The 22,407-nt window shown below is 44.5% G+C and overlaps 3 non-coding genes and 1 pseudogene across 3 annotated transcripts; 1 reads left to right on the plus strand and 3 right to left on the minus strand.

Moving 5' to 3' along the window:
* The first annotated feature begins 12,522 nt into the window (after positions 1 to 12,522).
* On the plus strand, positions 12,523 to 12,686 carry LOC147001236 (U1 spliceosomal RNA). Its single transcript, XR_015045302.1, has one exon. It is a non-coding gene; the product is annotated as a U1 spliceosomal RNA (small nuclear RNA).
* Positions 12,687 to 13,483: 797 nt separating this feature from the next.
* On the minus strand, positions 13,484 to 13,954 carry LOC147001237 (jupiter microtubule associated homolog 1 pseudogene; annotated as a pseudogene).
* Positions 13,955 to 16,200: 2,246 nt separating this feature from the next.
* Positions 16,201 to 16,364, minus strand: LOC147001238 (U1 spliceosomal RNA). The gene has a single exon (XR_015045304.1). It is a non-coding gene; the product is annotated as a U1 spliceosomal RNA (small nuclear RNA).
* A 3,578-nt stretch (positions 16,365 to 19,942) lies between these two features.
* Positions 19,943 to 20,106, minus strand: LOC115032860 (U1 spliceosomal RNA). Its single transcript, XR_015045307.1, has one exon. It is a non-coding gene; the product is annotated as a U1 spliceosomal RNA (small nuclear RNA).
* Positions 20,107 to 22,407: the final 2,301 nt, after the last annotated feature.

Here is a 22,407-nt window from a genome sequence, read left to right on the forward strand (position 1 = left end):
GGTGATTCTTGGCTGTCTGCTGAGACGGGCTCTTCCCGTATCTTCCAGAATTTTAGGGATTTACTTATCCCAGACCCTTTCCCCTAAATCTTGAAAGTCGCTCTTAGGTCATAAAACCCATTCTTGTTTGTTTGTTGTTGTTGTTTGTTTGTTTTCCAGACAGGGTTTCTCTGAATAGCTCTGGCTGTCCTGGAACTCACTTTGCAGACCAGGCTGGCCTCGAACTCAGAAATCCACCTGCTTCTGCTTCTCCTGGGATTAAAGGCGTGTGCCACCACGCCGGGCTTAAAACCCATTCTTTTGGGGGCTGGTGAGATGGCTCAGCGGTTAAGAACACTGACTGCTCTTCCAAAGGTTCTGAGTTCAAATCCCAGCAACCACATGGTGGCTCACAACCATCTGTAACAAAATCTGATACCCTCTTCTGGAGTGTCTGAAGACAGACACAGTGTACACATATATAATAAATAAATAAATCTTTAAAAAAAAAAACCATTCTTTTGAGATAGGTCACCTGTGCTTTCCAACAGCCTGAGTGACTTCTCTGCTAGCTTAGGGCCAGGCCTAGTCCGACTCCCACAGCCATTGTGATTACTTCAGTCAAAATCCCTAGACACCAAATCTTGGACACTGTCTCTGTGTGAAGAGGACCCATTCTTGTGAAAGAGGCCACGTGGACTTTGTAAACAACTTCAATGTAAAAGGGTTTTTTTTTATCCTTTAAATAATTAAAGGATAATGGTGATTCATACCAGAGAAGGTCGGTATGGGCTAAGCTGAAACAGTGTTAAACCCGAGCGCTGGTTCACTTAGGTTCAGCAGTGAAGCTTAACAGGAGCTGGGTACTGTAACAGTCGGTAGGCCGTGGCTCGCAGAAGCTCCATTTTTAGGAGTGAGAAAAGAAACGGTTTATTAAAAGGAAATTAATAATCAGGCAGATTGCATCATGAGGGAGGAAAATGTCCCAAAAAGCAGAGAGAAATGTCAGGAGTGCCATGCTTTGTTCTCTCTGGGCCGTATAGTAGTACTGTGCCCCTTCTGTGTCCTGTCTAATGTCTGGTGCACCAATCTGTTCTCGTGTTCAATTCATGTATGTTCGTGTCCAGTCTGTATGAATGAATGTTCTATGTTTTATGTTGGATAATAAAGATGGTATAAAAAACTTTATCTGGGGGCTGGTGAGATGGCTCAGTGGGTAAGAGCACCCAACCGATCTTCCGAAGGTCCGGAGTTCAAATCCCAGCAACCACATGGTGGCTCACAACCATCTGTAATGAGATCTGACGCCCTCTTCTGGGGTGTCTGAAGATAGCTACAGTGTACTTACATGTAATAAATAAAAATAAAATCTTAGCCGGGCGTGGTGGCACACGCCTTTAATCCCAGCACTCGGGAGGCAGAGGCAGGCGGATTTCTGAGTTCGAGGCCAGCCTGGTCTACAAAGTGAGTTCCAGGACAACTAGGGCTATACAGAGAAACCCTGTCTCGAAAAACCAAAAAAAAAAAAAAAAAAAAAAAAAAAAAGATAATTAAAGAGTAATCATCTTTTGAAAGCGCTAATACAGCTCACTTCATACAAAACTGTGACAAAGTTATCTAGTTATGTTTGTCTTTGTGAATAGATTAATTAGACCCTCAATCAGTTTGGCTATAGTTGCTGCCTGGCAGGAAATTGCAGTATGGGCAATTTTTTCACAACACTAAAGTTGTGAAGAACGTTTTAACTGTAAGTCATTTTAAGAAAGAGTATCAAAAATTAGAGGCGTAGACAGTTATATTGTTCCTCTAGAATCGGTCCTTATTACAGGAGGGCCAGGATGCTCAGATTAAAAAGTATTTTACGTTTGAGTCAATTTAGGGCTCTGGGCAGCCTCAGAGCAGCTTGTGGCCTTCTTGTGTTTTGCAAACAGTGCCTGAGAAAGTTTTTCCCTGTGTTCAAGAAAATTTCTTTTTAACAGTGTTGCAGATCTATTCAGATGTTTAATAATGTTTAAATTCAAAGAGTTTTGCTTCTAGTAAACTGGTAATCACTAGAAAATTTTGCCTCTAGGTATAGCTAATATAGCTTTACATTATGTAAGAAAAATTTGTTATTGTTTCTGCTTCTATACAAAAGAAGCCAACAGTTTTAATCTTTCAGTGTAAGTGGAAAGTATTTTATTAACTAATGCTTCTCAAGGTAAGTTTACCTTAAATCCTTGCTCTCACCCAAGAGATTCAGAGACAATATCCTTTTATTACTTAGGGTTTTAGTTTACTATAAAAGGTTTTACAAAAGCCAGGCGTTGGTGGTGCACATCTTTAATCCCAGCACTTGGGAGGCAGAGGCAGGTGGATTTCTGAGTTCGAGGCCAGCCTGGTCTACAGAGTGAGTTCTAGGACAGCCAGGGATACACAGAGAAACCCTGTCTCGATAAAAACCAAAAAAAAAAAAAAAAAAAAAAAAAAAAAAGGTTTTACAAAAAATAAAGAAAGCGTTTATAATTGTTATTAATTATATTCATTGGTAATTAAATATTAGTTGTGCCCAAGACAATTCTTTGGCCAGAAAAAACATTATTGTAAAGTCATTTTTCTCATCCTCCCAGCCAATCGTTGGCCCACGTGGGCCCAACTAGCTGCTGTGGGGCGGAGTCTTAAGACACTCAGTTTCCCCTGTTCCAGCACAAATAATCTAGTTGTGTGCTGTAGATGTTGTTTTAAAATGCTGAACAATCAAACCTTAATTTGTATATTAATAGTCAATGCCATATCTCTGAGCTCACAATTGCTTAAAATTGTTCATCCCTCAGATACTATTAATTCTCAAATTTGCAATTGCTTATGCATATTTCTAGTTAATAAATAAATAAATTATGCACATGTGACTCTTAATAACTTTTCAAGCTTTCTAGTTACAACCGCTCCTTAAGAAAAATGATTGAAGCCGGGCGTGGTGGCGCACGCCTTTAATCCCAGCACTCGGGAGGCAGAGGCAGGTGGATTTCTGAGTTCGAGGCCAGCCTGGTCTACAAAGTGAGTTCCAGGACAGCCGGGGCTACACAGAGAAACCCTGTCTCGAAAAACCAAAAAAAAAAAAAAAAAAAAAAAAAAAGAAAAATGATTGAAAGTGCAATTAGTCACTGCCCCTTTACAGCCAAGTATTTAAAATGTTTTGTCAACAAGTTATTAATTCAATAGGTTAGATATTGTGAAATTTTAAAACTTTAACTTCTTAAAAGACAAAAAAGAGAGAAATTGTATCCCCGTGCATACTATTTAGTGCATTCCCATGCACACTATTTAAATCATACCTTTATTTTCAAAATTTGAAATTTAAATGTCAAGAATTTAATAAATGCTTTATAGTATCTTAAAAGGGTCTACTTATTGGCTTATAGATTGATCCTAAAACAGCTACCTTATTAGGAAAGGGAAAAAACAGGTTCTCTCCACAGAATGCTGCAGAAGCATATTAGTAATTCATGTGACGAGCTGGCAGGTAAGTTGACTCAGTGTCCTGATTGTAATGACTAAAAAACTAAATTAAATTCATGTTTTAGATCCATCCTTGCTTGCCATTTTTCCAGTTTAGACTAGCTTCTAGCCTTTTAACTTTATGGCAATAGTTCATCAGAGACTGTATATTCTGACTTAGTAAAATTAGTCATTTAATAGAGTCATAATGATTTTTCTCTTTTCTTCAGTGTGACCAGTCATTCTAACTCAATCTTAGACTGGTCTAATATTCATTCAGTCCAATATTAGAGATTCCTGTATTCTAAATTACCTAGCAAAGTTAATTCAGAGCACATCCCCCACTTCCCCTAGATCCCTAACCTCAGAAGGATTGCTGGCCTTACAGCTAGTGGAAAAAGCTATTGAAGAGCAATTTGTCACTTATATAGATTACTCCTTGCCCCTGCATCTGTTAATTTTTAATATGACTCATGTGCCTATGGAACTGCTATAGCAAAAAATTTCCTATAATGCATCCCCCGCCCCCAAGAGCACACAGGTGGCAACTGCTATCTTCATTCCAATGACATTCCAGCACGTGGCCTTCGGTCTAAATTGAAATTTAGGTTTACCAAGAGGGCTAGAAAAGTAGATATTTCAAATATTAAAAGAGATTGGTTTTTATTTTGATAGACGGGCTTAGTCCCTTAGCTGGCCTCTGGCTTTTCACCTTTGCTGTTATTGCAAGGTCCCCTTAGTTCCTCAGGCTGTGGGAATAACAGAGATGAGGAGGATGACTTCCAGCTCCTATTTCAGCCACAAATCATGGTGTTACCAATGACATAATTCTTGCCTAGGCCTTGCTAAATCTGAGGTTGACAATTCTCCTTTAGGAGCCACACAGTACTCAGAACTGTGCATACTGGTTCGTGATCATACAAATATAGTATGGCTACCGCTTGGTGCAGAGAACCACTGCAGGGGAAGGTCCAGCTTGACCATTTCTGAGTTCCCTGTGCGATATACCCAGTTTGATGGAGGTTGGTATCTAATTCCAACTAAAAACCAAAAATATCTAAGGCTCTGTCTCCCCTCCCCAAAAGATACCAAGAGCCACAGGTGTGGGCCATGTCAGCACCCACGGGAGGAATCGGGTCAATGTCCACCCAAGTCAAGGTTAAAAGCCCACTCATCTACGGATGAGAAAATCATTTGATCACCTCAGTTAAGCGTGGCCTTTTTAAACTTAATTAATAGGGGTGAGAGAGGTTGGAGACCATACTGTTGGAAGGGCTGAGAAGAGGGGCTGGGCTGAGCGAGATAAGGAAAGAACCAAGACAAAGGTCTCTGCTCAAGGTTCAATTTTTACTATTCCGGCACTCCATTATAAAGGAAGGGGGAGGGGCCCGATTCCCGCCAATTAACCTTGGGGTCCAATAGCAGGGTGACCACGTGCACGGCTCCGAACAGCAAAGCAGCAGGTTCCAGCAGTGAGCGTGGCAGAACAATTGAGCCGGCAAGCTCCATCCAGGTGTAAACAGTGGAACCATTAAGGCTGGGTGAGGAGAGGCTGCATCTCCTCCCTGTTGTTAATAAAAATAAAAAGAAAAAAGAAAAGGCTGGCCTGAGGCAAAAAAATGTATCTATGCTCAATAGTTCTGCCTGAATTCTTAGGGCTAAAGAAAAAACCTGTCTCTGTGGGATTCCCTAACTTTTCTTATGGAAAACCATGTCTGGATAAGACTGTACTTTCTATCCTAGTAAACAACTAACAGAAAAGCCCTGAGCTGTAGGCTCTGACTTTATAATGCTAATTAGTGCTGAATAGGTAACTTCCTAGTTGAATTTTAAGTAGGGCGTTGGAACCCTGGCAGAAGTTTGACTGAACAAATTTGAAATGCACTTATTTAAGAATAACACTGAGTTGATATTCCTCCGCATTTTTGGATGACAGGCAGGAAACAGGGAGAAGTGGGTAATGACTAGCTCCTTAGTACAAGGCCAATTGGCTTTTTTTTTGGGTGGGAGGCTGTGAAGGGCTTGCCCTTCCAACAGTATGGTCTCCAACCTCTCTCACCCCTATTAATTAAGTTTAAAAAGGCCACGCTTAACTGAGGTGATCAAATGATTTTCTCATCCGTAGATGAGTGGGCTTTTAACCTTGACTTGGGTGGAAATTGACCCGATTCCTCCCGTGGGTGCTGACACGGCCCACACCTGTGGCTCTTGGTATCTTTTGGGGAGGGGAGACAGAGCCTTAGATATTTTTGGTTTTTAGTTGGAATTAGATACCAACCTCCATCAAACTGGGTATATCGCACAGGGAACTCAGAAATGGTCAGGCTGGACCTCCCCCTGCAGTAATTCTCTGCACCAAGCAATACCCATACTGTATTTGTATGATCACGAACCAGTATGCAGAGTTCTGAGTACTGTGCAGCTCCTAAAGGAGAATTGTCAACCTCAGATTTAGCAAGGCCTAGGCAAGAATTATGTCATTAGTAACACCACGATTTGTGGCTGAAATAGGAGCTGGAAGTCATCCTCCTCATCTCTGTTATTCCCACAGCCTGAGGAACTAAGGGGACCTTGCAATAACAGCAAAGGTGAGGGGCTGGTGAGATGGCTCAGTGGGTAAGAGCACCCGACTGCTCTTCCCAAGGTCCAGAGTTCAAATCCCAGCAACCACATGGTGGCTCACAACCATCCGTAACGAGATCTGGCGCCCTCTTCTGGAGTGTCTGAAGACAGCTACAGTGTACTTACATATAATAAATAAATAAATCTTTAAAAAAAAAAAAACAGCAAAGGTGAAAAGCCAGAGGCCAGCTAAGGGACTAAGCCCGTCTATCAAAATAAAAACCAATCTCTTTTAATATTTGAAATATCTACTTTTCTAGCCCTCTTGGTAAACCTAAATTTCAATTTAGACCGAAGGCCACGTGCTGGAATGTCCTTGGAATGAAGATAGCAGTTGCCACCTGTGTGCTCTTGGGGGCGGGGGATGCATTATAGGAAATTTTTTGCTATAGCAGTTCCATAGGCACATGAGTCGTATTAAAAATTAACAGATGCAGGGGCAAGGAGTAATCTATATAAGTGACAAATCGCTCTTCAATAGCTTTTTCCACTAGCTGTAAGGCCAGCAATCCTTCTGAGGTTAGGGATCTAGGGGAAGTGGGGGATGTGCTCTGAATTAACTTTGCTAGGTAATTTAGAATACAGGAATCTCTAATATTGGACTCAATGAATATTAGACCAGTCTAAGATTGAGTTAGAATGACTGGTCACACTGAAGAAAAGAGAAAAATCATTATGACTCTATTAAATGACTAATTTTACTAAGTCAGAATATACAGTCTCTGATGAACTATTGCCATAAAGTTAAAAGGCTAGAAGCTAGTCTAAACTGGAAAAATGGCAAGCAAGGATGGATCTAAAACATGAATTTAATTTAGTTTTTTAGTCATTACAATCAGGACACTGAGTCAACTTACCTGCCAGCTCGTCACATGAATTACTAATATGCTTCTGCAGCGTTCTGTGGAGAGAACCTGTTTTTTCCCTTTCCTAATAAGGTAGCTGTTTTAGGATCAATCTATAAGCCAATAAGTAGATCCTTTTAAGATACTATAAAGCATTTATTAAATTCTTGACATTTAAATTTCAAATTTTGAAAATAAAGGTATGATTTAAATAGTGTGCATGGGAATGCACTAAATAGTATGCACGGGGATACAATTTCTCTCCTTTTTTGTCTTTTAAGAAGTTAAAGTTTTAAAATTTCACAATATCTAACCTATTGAATTAATAACTTGTTGACAAAACATTTTAAATACTTGGCTGTAAAGGGGCAGTAACTAATTGCACTTTCAATCATTTTTCTTAAGGAGTGGTTGTAACTAGAAAGCTTGAAAAGTTATTAAGAGTCACATGTGCATAATTTATTTATTTATTAACTAGAAATATGCATAAGCAATTGCAAATTTGAGAATTAATAGTATCTGAGGGATGAACAATTTTAAGCAATTGTGAGCTCAGAGATATGGCATTGACTATTAATATACAAATTAAGGTTTGATTGTTCAGCATTTTAAAACAACATCTACAGCACACAACTAGATTATTTGTGCTGGAACAGGGGAAACTGAGTGTCTTAAGACTCCGCCCCACAGCAGCTAGTTGGGCCCACGTGGGCCAACGATTGGCTGGGAGGATGAGAAAAATGACTTTACAATAATGTTTTTTCTGGCCAAAGAATTGTCTTGGGCACAACTAATATTTAATTATCAATGAATATAATTAATAACAATTATAAACGCTTTCTTTATTTTTTGTAAAACCTTTTTTTTTTTTGGTTTTTATCGAGACAGGGTTTCTCTGTGTATCCCTGGCTGTCCTGGAACTCACTCTGTAGACCAGGCTGGCCTCGAACTCAGAAATCCACCTGCCTCTGCCTCCCAAGTGCTGGGATTAAAGACGTGCACCACCAACGCCTGGCTTTTGTAAAACCTTTTATAGTAAACTAAAACCCTAAGTAATAAAAGGATATTGTCTCTGAATCTCTTGGGTGAGAGCAAGGATTTAAGGTAAACTTACCTTGAGAAGCATTAGTTAATAAAATACTTTCCACTTACACTGAAAGATTAAAACTGTTGGCTTCTTTTGTATAGAAGCAGAAACAATAACAAATTTTTCTTACATAATGTAAAGCTATATTAGCTATACCTAGAGGCAAAATTTTCTAGTGATTACCAGTTTACTAGAAGCAAAACTCTTTGAATTTAAACATTATTAAACATCTGAATAGATCTGCAACACTGTTAAAAAGAAATTTTCTTGAACACAGGGAAAAACTTTCTCAGGCACTGTTTGCAAAACACAAGAAGGCCACAAGCTGCTCTGAGGCTGCCCAGAGCCCTAAATTGACTCAAACGTAAAATACTTTTTAATCTGAGCATCCTGGCCCTCCTGTAATAAGGACCGATTCTAGAGGAACAATATAACTGTCTATGCCTCTAATTTTTGATACTCTTTCTTAAAATGACTTACAGATAAAACGTTCTTCACAACTTTAGTGTTGTGAAAAAATTGCCCATACTGCAATTTCCTGCCAGGCAGCAACTATAGCCAAACTGATTGAGGGTCTAATCTATTCACAAAGACAAACATAACTAGATAACTTTGTCACAGTTTTGTATGAAGTGAGCTGTATTAGCGCTTTCAAAAGATGATTACTCTTTAATTATCTTTTTTTTTTTTTTTTTTTTTTTTTTTGGTTTTTCGAGACAGGGTTTCTCTGTATAGCCCTAGTTGTCCTGGAACTCACTTTGTAGACCAGGCTGGCCTCGAACTCAGAAATTTGCCTGTCTCTGCCTCCCAAGTGCTGGGATTAAAGGCGTGTGCCACCACCGCCCGGTGTAATTATCTTAATTAACAATATATGGGTGAGTAGAAAATCTTAAATTTGCAATCAAACTGCAAGCTGCAGTCAATGGAACAATGGCAGTTTTAACCATAATTTTTTTTTTTATAAAGAGGACATTGGATCCTCTGGAACTTTTTTTTTTTTAAGATTTATTTATGTATTATATGTAAGTACACTGTAGCTGTCTTCAGACACACCAGAAGAGGGCATCAGATGTCGTTACGGATGGTTGTGAGCCACCATGTGGTTGCTGGGATTTGAACTCCTTTGGAAGAGCAGTTGAGGGCTCTTACCCACTAAGCCATCTCACCAGCCCTTAACCATAATTTTAAAGCTTCTTTTGTAACGTTAGGATAATATCTACAACCTTGGGAAAGCAAAACCCAAGTTTAAAACAATTTATCATCTTTAAAATCAATATTAGAAGCATTACTATCATATTACGAAGTTTGGCTGCCAATTAATACCTATGAGTACCTATGAATACATATTAAAGGAAGCTTTAATGCTTTAATAAAGAGGCATTGCTTTAAATCTTATCGTAAATTTTACTATTTAGGATAGGAACCACATTAATTATTATCTAAACTAGAAATATCTTTAGAGACCCAGCCTCTTGGCCTGCCTTATGCCACATGTCGGAAGGACTCTAAACTTGAGTTATCAAATTTGACACTAATCATCGGTAGCAATGTAACAATTATTAATCTTAACCAACAACTTATGAGCTGAATGTGAAAACATGCAGAGCACATTATCAATAAAAAAGAACCAAATGAAGCAGTTACATTTAGACCATTCAGAGAATATTAATTTTTGTAGCTACAATCATAGAATAAAAGGCACTTTACCATTTGTCAAACACATTAGTCACGAACCATTTATCAGCTTTTTTACTCCAAAACTAAGAGGCTGTGCACTCGCCCTTTTCTCCTAAAACAAACAGTTTTTCCAGCAGGGGCCCTCCTGCCATGTGTCTGATTCCTGGCTGAAGCACGTGGCAGCTCTCGGCTTTGCAGATAGTTTTTTGTTTTTTTTTTTATAAAGATTTTATTTATTTATTTATTTTTTGGTTTTTCGAGACAGGGTTTCTCTGTATAGCCCTGGCTGTCCTGGAACTCACTTTGTAGACCAGGCTGGCCTCGAACTCAGAAATCCGCCTGCCTCTGCCTCCCGAGTGCTGGGATTAAAGGCGTGCGCCACCACGCCCGGCGTAAGATTTTATTTTTATTTATTACATGTAAGTACACTGTAGCTATCTTCAGACACTCCAGAAGAGGGCGTCAGATCTCATTACAGATGGTTGTGAGCCACCATGTGGTTGCTGGGATTTGAACTCCGGACCTTCGGAAGAGCGGTTGGGTGCTCTTACCCACTGAGCCATCTCACCAGCCCCCAGATAAAGTTTTTTATACCATCTTTATTATCCAACATAAAACATAGAACATTCATTCATACAGACTGGACACGAACATACATGAATTGAACACGAGAACAGATTGGTGCACCAGACATTAGACAGGACACAGAAGGGGACACAGTACTACTATACGGCCCAGAGAGAACAAAGCATGGCACTCCTGACATTTCTCTCTGCTTTTTGGGACATTTTCCTCCCTCATGATGCAATCTGCCTGATTATTAATTTCCTTTTAATAAACCGTTTCTTTTCTCACTCCTAAAAATGGAGCTTCTGCGAGCCACGGCCTACCGACTGTTACAGTACCCAGCTCCTGTTAAGCTTCACTGCTGAACCTAAGTGAACCAGCGCTCGGGTTTAACACTGTTTCAGCTTAGCCCATACCGACCTTCTCTGGTATGAATCACCTTTATCCTTTAATTATTTAAAGGATAAAACCCTTTTACATTGAAGTTGTTTACAAAGTCCACGTGGCCTCTTTCACAAGAATGGGTCCTCTTCACACAGAGACAATGTCCAAGATTTGGTGTCTAGGGATTTTGACTGAAGTAATCACAATGGCTGTGGGAGTCGGACTAGGCCTGGCCCTAAGCTAGCAGAGAAGTCACTCAGGCTGTTGGAAAGCACAGGTGACCTATCTCAAAAGAATGGTTTTTTTTTTTTTTAAAGATTTATTTATTTATTATATATGTGTACACTGTGGCTGTCTTCAGACACTCCAGAAGAGGGTATCAGATTTTTGTTACAGATGGTTGTGAGCCACCATGTGGTTGCTGGGATTTGAACTCAGAACCTTTGGAAGAGCAGTCGGTGTTCTTAACCGCTGAGCCATCTCACCAGCCCCCAAAAGAATGGGTTTTAAGCCCGGCGTGGTGGCACACGCCTTTAATCCCAGGAGAAGCAGAAGCAGGTGGATTTCTGAGTTCGAGGCCAGCCTGGTCTACAAAGTGAGTTCCAGGACAGCCAGAGCTATACAGAGAAACCCTGTCTGGAAAACAAACAAACAACAACAACAAACAAACAAGAATGGGTTTTATGACCTAAGAGCGACTTTCAAGATTTAGGGGAAAGGGTCTGGGATAAGTAAATCCCTAAAATTCTGGAAGATACGGGAAGAGCCCGTCTCAGCAGACAGCCAAGAATCACCAGGTTGTAAAACCACCTCATTGCTGGCGTTCTGAGAAGAGCCCTGAAGCATCTCATGCCCCTGAAGAGGTAAGCTGTGTGTTTAACTTTCCTGGCAGAGCAGAGGAACGGGGCCTATCCATCCTTTGGCAGGCTCTCGTGAGAATTCTGTTAAAAGTTTTCTTCTCTTTTTTTCCTTTTTGGTTTTTGGAGACAGGGTTTTTCTGTGTAACAGCCCTGGAACTCACTGTCCTGGAACTCACTGAGATCTGCCGTCCCCTTGGCCTCTCTGCCTCTGTAGCATGCACTTGAACGGGCTAAGCCATCTGCCCCTCCTGTGAACTTTTCCTTTTCCTTTTCCTTTTCCTTTTTTCTCTCTTTCTCTTTTTTCTTTTTCTTTCTTTCTTTCTTTCTTTCTTTCTTTCTTTCTTTCTTTCTTTCTTTCTTTCTTCCTTCCTTCCTTCCTTCCTTCCTTCCTTCCTTTCTTTCTTTCTTTCTTTCTTTCTTTCTTCCTTTTCTTTTTCCTTTTGAGATACGGCCCCTTGTAGCCCAAGCTGGCCTCACAGTCTCTATCTGGCTGAGGGTGGCTTTGAACTCTTGGTCCTCCTTGTGCTGGATTGTGCTGGAAATACAGGCTCTCCACAACTCTGAATGGACACCCCGGCGAGTCGTGTTTCTGGAAGTTGGACGCAAACGCGATCAGGACAGGGTCCCCACGGATGGTGTGTGTCTAAAGGGTGGTCACGGGGCTCTGTCCGCGGAGTCTCTTCAGGTTCCACTGGGGCTGGCCCTTGGCGTTGGGTGCACACTGGGCGGAGTCTCGGAGCAGGGTAGGGGTGGGGTGGGGTTTAGGGCCTCCGACTTCAGGGTGAGGGCGGAGCGCATGCATATGAGGCTGCGCGCGGAGGCTGTCGGTCCGGTGGCTCCAGGGTGCTGCGTCCCGCGAATATGTCGTATGTAGTCTTATGAGGTGATTATGATTTACCTGAGAGATGATAAGACAGCGACCGGTCTGGAGGGCATGATGGCGAAGCGGACGTGCGGACGCGGTGACCGTATGTTAGAAGTGAGTGGGCGGTGAGGGACTATGCGCACGCGGCTGAAGTAACTCATACTTACCTGGCAGGGGAGATACCATGATCACGAAGGTGGTTTTCCCAGGGCGAGGCTTATCCATTGCACTCCGGATGTGCTGACCCCTGCGATTTCCCCAAATGCGGGAAACTCGACTGCATAATTTGTGGTAGTGGGGGACTGCGTTCGCGCTCTCCCCTGGCTTTCTCTGGTTGCAAAAGCAGATGTTGTTGAGCCTTGCCAGCTTCTGGACTGTATAGAGGTTGATAGGACATGTTGGCTATGTGTCTGGGAGCCAGAAGGCAAGGTCTCCTCACAGCTCTCCTTCCACCCTCACAGTTCTTACAGAAAGAGAGAGATTGGGTGGGCCCCTTCCGAGTTCCCCGAACTTCGGGGTGGCGGTCGGAATATGCTTGGCCCAGGGAGTGGCACTACTATTAGGGAGTGTGGCCTTGTTGGAGTCGCTGTGCCATGCCTGCCTGGAAGCTGCCCTCCTCCCACCTTGATGATTATTGATGGACTGTAATGGTACATGTAAGCCAGCCCCAACTAAATGAGAGTTACCTTGATCGCGGTGCCTCTTCACAGCAATGGGAATCCAAAGTTCTTTTTCTTTCTTTCTTTCTTTCTTTCTTTCTTTCTTTCTTTCTTTCTTTCTTTCTTTCTTTTCTTTTCTTTTCTTTTCTTTTCTTTTCTTTTCTTTTCTTTTCTTTTCTTTTCTTTTCTTTTCTTTTCTTTTCTTTTCTTTTCTTTTCTTTTCTTTTCTTTCTTTCTTTCTTTCTTTCTTTTTTCTTTCTTTCTTTCTCTTTCTTTCTTTTCTTTCTTTCTTTCTTTCTTTCTCTCTCTCTCTCTCTCTCTCTCTCTCTCTCTCTCTCTCTCTCTTTCTTAGTGCTTCCTTCTCTTTTAATGAAACAAATCCAAAAGATGTACAGTCAGGCTCACGTTGTGCAGTTCACAAGCATGGAAAAACAGAAAGCACAGAGTTCCAACACAAGAAGCTAACCCAAGACCAGGCTGGACTTGCTGCCAGGGGGGTTTCTCCTGGATGGCACCGGGGCTGGAGCCACTGGGCTGGGCACAGGAGCATTGGGCATCGGCTTCTCTTCCATCTGTGCCAGGTTGGCTTGGAAATCTGTGTCCACATTTTCATGCATATCCCCTTCTCCCTTGAGGTCTAAGAAATCTCCAGAGCTTGCTTCAGACGAGTCACTTCTCTGTGTTCCTGGCGACTCCGAATCTTCCCTGTCACCCCTAGGCTTGGCACCTGCTGACTTGGCCCAAGATGGGGGGTTCTCTTTAGGTGTCCCAAAGATGTTAGAAGCCATCTTGTTCTTCCTCACAGGCTGTTCTGTTGGCTCATCAAAGCCTAATGAAAAATTGGACCCAAAAACCTGGAGGCCGCAAAACCCGGAAGGTGTTCCTGCTGTTAGGGTCCACACCCTTAAAGGCAGTGGTAGTGGTCATGGCGCCAAGGGGCGAGGTAGGCTGGCCCTGAAAACGCCGAGGGGGACTGGGACTAAACGGTGCAGACGACTCCACAAGCTAAACCACTGGGGCTCCACGAGCTTCTACCGCTAGTATCTTTCATTTTGCCAGCAGTAGTTGTCCTCTCAGAGGCTTACTGCCTCTGTCTGCTAACATAGGCCTAGTCCTGGAAGCTTTTAGCCTCGGTACAATCTTTTTTTTTTTTTTTTTTTTTTGTGGTGGTGGTGGTGGTGGCAGGGTGGGTTTGAGACAGGGTTTCTCTGTATAGCTCTGGCTGTCCTGGAATTCACTTTGTAGACCAGGCTGGCCTCGAACTCAGAAATCAGCCTGCCTCTGCCTCCCTAGTTGCTGGGATTAAAGGCGTGCGCCAGCCACCACTGCCCGGCAAACTGGCTTCTTTCAACTTCTGCCTGGCCTCATACTAACTTTGGCAATCTGTTCTAATCTTCTGGCTCCTCCTCATTCTCTTTCTGCAACCCGTCTCTGTAACAGCTGTCCCAATAAACCTGCCTTCTCTCCTTTTTTCTCTCTGCACTGCCATCTCTTTAAGTAGCCTCTCTTTTCTCCCTGTCCTCGTGAGAGTTGGGCATATTCTACTGTCAAGTCTTTCTCTGATTTGTCACTTTGTGTGCCTTTCAATTACACTTCACTTTTAAACATAGGTGCTTCCTTCTACAAACTAAATTTACTTTCTTTTTAAAAATTTGTTATTTATCTATCTATTTATTTATTTTAAAAGGATTTGTTTGTTTGTTTAATGTGTGTACACTGTAGCTATCTTCAGACACTCCAGAAGAGGGCATCAGATTTTTGTTACAGACGGTTGTGAGCCACCAACTGGTTGCTGGGATTTGAACTCAGGACCTTTGGAAGAGCAGTCGATGCTCATAACCGCTGAGCCATCTCACCAGCCCTCTTTTTTTTTTCTTTTTATTTATTTATTTAAAGATTTATTTATTTATTATATGTAAGTACACTGTAGCTGTCCTCAGACACTCCAGAAGAGGGCACCAGATCTCGTTACGGATGGTTGTGAGCCACCATGTGGTTGCTGGGACCTGAACTCTGGACCTTCGGAAGAGCAGTCGGGTGCTCTTACCCACTGAGCCATCTCACCAGCCCCCTTTTTTTTTTCTTTTTAAATTTTAAAAGGTTTTATTTATTTTATGTATATGAGGAGTACACTGTAGCTGTCTTCAGACACACCAGGAGAGGGCATCAGATCCTGTTACAGATGGTTGTGAGTCACCATGTGGTTGCTGGGATTTGAACTCGACCTCTGGGAGAGCAGTCAGTGCTCTTAACCGCTGAGCCATCTCTCCAGCCCCTAACAACTAGAAACAGGTTTTTCCAGTAAACGACACAATCTCGGGGTTCACAGTGTGACCAAATATCTTGCAACAGATGTAAATGGATCCCCTGGTCTACAGCTTGGTCTACAGAATATGTTCCAGGATAGCCATGAGAAACCTTGTCTGGAAAAAACAAAACAAACCAACTAACCGACCGACCAGCTGCTAACCAATCAGCCAACCAGCCAACCAACCAACCAGCCAGCCAGCCAAACCAATGTTTCCTCCTTCTTGATACAGACCAAGGGTTAGCGGAAACCTCGGGGATTGAGGAAGGGTACAGTGTGTCCGTACGTTATTAAGTGTAGAAAGTTCTTAAAAGAGACTGTGTATGGGAGAAAATGGATGTAAAATCTTCTCAGCCTGGGCTGGAGGACCGGCGGGGGAGATGTTATATAAAGGTGGCCTGAGTTGTCTCAGTGCCAGAATGTGTGAACCACACTCCTTGGTCCAAGTCTTCTTTCGCTGGTGGCACACACATCCTCCTTCTGGTTGTGAACCCCGAAGGGGCTGGGCAAACGGAATCACCCGGCCAAACAAAAAACCCCAAAACAATCAAACAAACCCACGCAGACCAAACGAGTAAGACATGAAGGTAGAGGAGGGGTCTGGCACCCGCCGGTATGATTCCCAATACTATTTTAGGGTTTCCTTTGGAAACACCACAGACAAAAAAACGCAACATGAGGAGGAAAGCTTTAACTGGTTTACAGTTCCACGTGACAGCCCGTGAGTCCAGGCATTGAGAGCAAGAAACCTCCACTCGCAGGGTCTTTTTACTTCCAAAATAGGTAGAGCCCATCACGACTACGAGAAGAAACAAGGCTTGAAAAGAGAAATTAAGATGCTACAGCCTTACTTTTGCAACCAGAGAAAGCCAGGGGAGAGCGCGAACGCAGTCCCCCACTACCACAAATTATGCAGTCGAGTTTCCCGCATTTGGGGAAATCGCAGGGGTCAGCACATCCGGAGTGCAATGGATAAGCCTCGCCCTGGGAAAACCACCTTCGTGATCATGGTATCTCCCCTGCCAGGTAAGTATGAGTTGCTGCCGCCCACAACACGCTCTCCTTCAACACGCACTCCTTTCAAACGCACGGTCGCCTCCTCCGCGCCACCGCCTCGCCCTCACGCCCTCCACACCTCTGCCACGATGCTCCTCTCTCACGAAAATCACACGCGTGTCACGCGACACACTCCACCCCAGACGTGGCCCTTCGGGATCCGCACGACCAGCAGCCACTGCGCGCCTCTCATCTGCATACGCCCCGCCCACGCGCCGCTTGCTCTTGCTCTAGCTCTCGCTCTAGATTTCGCGCTCGCTCTCTCGCTCTTTTTTTTTTTTAGCAGGCAAGACATCGAGACCCGGGCAGTGACTTCGAGCGCACTGTGTAGCCTGGAGCCTGAGATGACCCTAAACTTTTGATCGCACTATGCAACCTGAGATGACCCTTAACTTTCTGATCCTGCGTAGATGCCATCGTCCATACTGGGGACCACACCACACACTCGGGGATTTGTGCATGCCAAGGTTTCTTACCAGCCCAGGGGTAGCACTGCCCCACGCTGAGCTGGGCCTTCCCATCATCACTACTGATAAGTAAATGCCCTTCGCGCTTCCCTGCCTGAGCTTTTTGGAGGCAGTTTCTCAACCGAGGTTCCCTCCTCTCACAGGCAGTAACTTGTATCTAGCGCAAGCCAGCACAACCCCAGTTCCAGGGGATCCAGGATCCTCCTCTGACCTGCACAGGTTCGTATGGTGCCGTACACTCAGGAGCACATGAATACATATTAAGGTAAAAATAAAATAAAATAAAATAAAATAGGGGCCGGAGAGATGGCTCAGCGGTTAAGACCATTGACTGCTCTTCCAAGGGTCCTGAGTTCAATTCCCAGCAAACACATGGTGGCTCACAACCATCTGTAATGGGCAATCGATGTCGTCTTCTGGCGTTGTCTAAAGACAGCAACAGTGTACCCACATACATGAAATAAACAAGCAAATCTTTTTTTAAAAAAAATTAAGTGGAGGAGGATGGTTGGGAAGAGGAAGGGGCTCTGCGAGAGTGTTTGGGAGACAGGAGAGTGACCAGAGTCACGAACAGGGTTGAAATACATTGTGTACGCGTATGAAAACGTCATAATGAATCGCACTACTACGTAGAACTGCCGCATGCTGATGATGACAAATAGGGAAAGGAAATTATTGTCACTCTCTCAATTTTGGGGATCCACGTTTGACTTTTGCGTTTGTTTTTGTCATGACAACAAAACGATGTTCTTGAAACTTTTGTTTAGGAAAAAAAAAAAAGTTATATATGTAATTTGTCCTGCATATTGTGAGGTGGCAGAAACAAGAGTGCGGCCTGCTCCTGAAACTTCAATGAAAAAACTAGGACTTTGTGCCAGATATGGTTGTTTGGCTCCAGCCTTTAGTCCCTCCCAGCCAGCTCTCAGGAGGCGGAGGCAGTGGGATCTCTAGGAGTTCCAGGCGGCCGGGCTGGTCTACAAAGCGAGTTCCGTGACAGCCAGAGCTACACAGTGAGACCCAGTCTCCAAACGCTGACACACGAGAATCGGGGCTTGGGTAGGGGCTTATATGTGGCTTGGTGAAAGAGGACATGCCTAGCGTGTCAGGTTGATCCTCAGCACCCGTGTATTAAATACATGAACATGCTCAGTCAAAACACCCGGGATCAGGCTTTTGACCAGTAGCAGATTTGACCGGCCCCGGCTGCCGTGGCCCCGGTAGTGCCCCTAAACGGAGGCACTGGACGCCAGACTTGTTGACCGTTACCTTGGAACACTTGATTGGCTTGCTACCAAGGTGAAAAACAAAAACAGGGACCAGTGCTTTAAACTTGAAACCAGCATGTCAGAAGAACTGGTGTGTGGAATGGGGTGGATGTGTGTGTGTGTGTGTGTGTGTGTGTGTGTGTGTGTATGTGTGTGTGTGTGTGTATGTGTGTTTCTCTACAGCAAACTTGAGACGTCAACTTCGCAAGTTAATTGAGATTGGTATTGAACTCAACTTTTGAAAGTATCCCGATGCTGGAGAGATGGCTCAGAGGTTAAGAGCAGTGGCTGCGCATCCAGGGAAACAGGGCTCAATTCACAATCATATATCCAGGCAAAACATCTCTACACACGAAACAACCTTTTTTTTTCTACCTTTTTATCTTCCTTTCTTTCTCTTCCTTCCTTCCTTTCTCTCTCTCTCTCTCTCTCTCTCTCTCTCTCTCTCTCTCTCTCTCTCTCTCTCTCTCTCTCTTCTTTCTTTTTTCTCTCTCTCTCTCTTTCCATCCCAGTACTTGGGAGGCAGAGTCATGCACATCTCTGAGTTCTCTAGAGAGAGAGTTCTAGCATAGCCAGGGCTACGTAGAGAAACCCTGTCTCACAAAACCAAAATTACTACCACCACCACCACCACACCACCACCACCACCACCAAATTATTATTAGTATTATTACTTAAGAGATTTGTTTAGTTTAATGGGTATAAGTGTTTTGCCTGTGTGTATATCTGTGTATCACTTGTGTACAGTGCCCAATAGAGGACGGAAGAGGGCATCAGATCCCTAGAACTGGAATTACAATCGTGAGTTACCTTACCGTGTGGATGCTGGGAATTGAACCCGGGTCCTCTGGAAGAGCAACCCAATACTAACTGCTGAGCCGCCTCTCTAGACATATAGATATGGAGATTATATATATCGACTTCCAGCACCTAGAACTGTTCTGGTTCTGCAAAACGGACGCTAGAAGCTTGAACCAAAGAGATGCAGTCCCAGCGCCCAGCCTTAAAGACAACAAAGGTGCCGGCTCAAAGGACTGGAGTTTGAGTGTGTGGCCAGGTTCAACTGTGCTCAACCAGCCCCCAGGGTTGGCCGTGCTCTCTCTACTCATTCCATCTTTGGAGAAGCGACTGCCACCTGACCAACCCAGAAAGGAAGGGTACTTCTTCCCTTTCCTTGGGGTCATTTCAACCAGCTTTTGGGACAGGGTGTCTTGTCACTCAACAACCCAGGCTGGCCTAGAGCAGGTAGTCATTGGACCTGGGGACCTCAGAAAGAGTAGAGGTGCTGGATTAGAAAGTTGATCAGAGCGGCATTGCAGAGATGAACCCTCCATTATCAGCTGAGGATGAAACGGAAAAGCACTCATCCCTGCTGGCCCGCCTCCGGCGAAGTCGGCCACAAAGTCCTCTCTGTCTCCTCTCTCTGGGGCTGCCCGACCCGACTGCAGGGGCCCACTATATGCCCTGTGGATGGGCAACATGGTTGCTGGTGCTTTGGAGCAAGGAGCTGTTGACTGGGCAAGGTCCTTGGCTGTAGCAGAAAGAGGCTCCAGAACCCCAGGAGAACAAAGGGGAAAAAATGAAGTGCAGACCTATGTAATACAGTCCTCCGGAACTGTGTGCACCCTCATAGACCTACAATGACTCTTGCCCAGTTCCCTAACGGACTCCAGAAGAATCCAGTAAAAGACCATAACAGTTGACCTGTCTAACAGCTCAACACCACTGCAGATAAGAGCGAAACCTTAGAGGCTCTTAGGAGCTCTTCTTAAGAAGGCAGCGTGCACTTAGCTAGTTCACTCTGTCTTTTAGAACCACAAATACCAGGGGAGAGCGCGAACGCAGTCCCCCACTACCACAAATTATGCAGTCGAGTTTCCCGCATTTGGGGAAATCGCAGGGGTCAGCACATCCGGAGTGCAATGGATAAGCCTCGCCCTGGGAAAACCACCTTCGTGATCATGGTATCTCCCCTGCCAGGTAAGTATGAGTTGCTGCCGCCCACAACACGCTCTCCTTCAACACGCACTCCTTTCAAACGCACGGTCGCCTCCTCCGCGCCACCGCCTCGCCCTCACGCCCTCCACACCTCTGCCACTGAGCTCCTCTCTCACGAAAATCACACGCCTGTCACGCGGGACACTCCACGCGAGACTGCTTCTTCGGGTTCCCCGGGACCGGCAGCCAATGCGCGCCTCTCATCTGCATACGCCCCGCCCACAGGCGGCCAATCTTCTCTTCTCTTCCTCTTCTCTTTCTCTCCTCTCCTCTCCTCTCTTTTCTCTCTTCTCCTCTCTTCTTTTCTTTTTTCTTCCCCTGGCCTGAAGGAGACCGCGATGGGCACACAGCCTCGGGCACACTATGTATATATGAGATGAACTGACTAAGGTTTCTTTATGGCCTGGGATGACCCTCGGGGGTTTGTGCGTGCCGAGGCAAGCAAGTCAGTCTACCCTGTCGAGCTACACTCTCCGCCCTATGAAATACACATATAAACCCGCCTACAAGTTCTCAGGCAGAAAACATTGCTACACTGACTATGGAGGCTCACACCTGCCTGGAACCTAACGGTTGCGAACCAGACGCAAGAGAAGGGTCTGGACCTACTCTTCCTGTTGCCTCACTTATTTTTATGGTGGTGGGGGTGGATTCCTCTCCGGTCATTAGGAGTGGCTGTAACTCTAAGCAGCTTCTACCTGCAGAGCCATCTTGCACGCTCCCTCCCATCCCCTTTAACTGACTCCAAACTATTGGTATACATTGAAGGAGTGAATTAGTTTTTCATTTTCCTTCCCTCCCACCCACCCTCCCTTCCTCCCTACCTTTTAATTTTTTTTAAATTTTTTTTAAAGATTTATTTATTGATTATATGTAAGTACACTGTAGCTGTCTTCAGACACTCCAGAAGAGGGAGTCAGATCTCGTTACAGATGGTTGTGAGCCACCATGTGGTTGCTGGGATTTGAACTCCGGACCTTTGGAAGAGCAGTCGGGTGCTCTTACCCACTGAGCCATCTCACCAGCCCTTAATTTTGTTTTTGAGACAGGGGTTCTCTGTGTAGCCCTGGCTGTCCTGGAACTCATTCTGTAGACCAGGCTGGCCTCGAAGTCAGAAATACACCTGCCTCTGCCTCCCAAGTGCTGGGTTCAAAGGCGAGCGCCACCACCGCCCGGCTCCCTCCCTCCCTCCCTTTTAAAATATTCACTCTCACACTAATGGCTTAGTTAGGGGTTTTCTATTTCTTTCACAGAACACCATGACCAAAAAAGCAAGCTGGGGAAGAAAGAGTTTCTTTGGCTTACACTTTCGGATCATAGTCCGGCATTGTAGGGCATCAGGACAGGACCGTGAGCAGGGCCTGAGGTAGGGGCTGATGCAGAGGCCATGAAGGAGTGCTGCTGACTGGCTGGCTTTACATGGCTTGCTTTCTTATGGAACTCAGGGATGGTTCACGATCACTAATTGAGAATCTCACAGAGGCCTTTCCTCCACTGAGGCTCCCTTCCTATCTCATGTCAAAAGCACAAACCCAGCCATTACATCTAGCTGGACTCGTCATTTTGTGGGATCTGCACGCTGATGATCAGTGCTTTCCAGTCGACAGATCTTGCTTCTGGCCTCCAGGATCGACTTTTTTTTTTTTTTAATCCCCTCCGTCCCCCGTCCCCCCCGCCCCCCCAAACAGCTTGGGCCACACACAGGACACACACAGCTCTGACCAGTTAAGACACAGGCCAGTCCCCAGGGAGAGCATCTGCCAGGAAATGAAAATCAAAACCCCTGTTCTAAGTTCTCTGCCTCCCCAGTTGCTCTACTTGGAAATCAGCAGGCGGCTCGGTGCCCAGAGGCCACGGTTAGGTGGGCTGGTTTATACTGCTCTGGAATACAGACAGCTCTCTCCAATGGGTCTTCTCTGGGTATGGTCGACAGGGGTGTGGGTTTGTAGAGGGTAGTCCTTCCTGTCTGCGGTGCTCAGTTTTAGTTTCCCCCGGTCAATGTTAAATTCCAACAGACACCTCTTCAACACCCCGAGTTTCGAGGAAGCAGAGGGATGTGGGTGGACAAACTCCACCATACGATACAAAGTACAGGGAGTGTCTCACCTCACTTCCCTTCAAAAGCTTCTTGTTTTTGTTTTTGTTGTTTAATTGCAAGTTGTTGTGTGCCAAGCCTTTTCAAGGGATAGGCAACACACAGGTCTACGCACTCCAGATAGGGGGCCCACAGCAGACAAAAGTACGGTTGCTACCAAAGTCCAACTCCACCTCGGTGGACCAAGGATCCTCAT

Source organism: Mus caroli, unplaced genomic scaffold, assembly GCF_978045245.1.
Source record: "Mus caroli unplaced genomic scaffold, Mus_caroli_1 scaffold_14, whole genome shotgun sequence".
Classification (NCBI taxonomy): domain Eukaryota; kingdom Metazoa; phylum Chordata; class Mammalia; order Rodentia; family Muridae; genus Mus; species Mus caroli.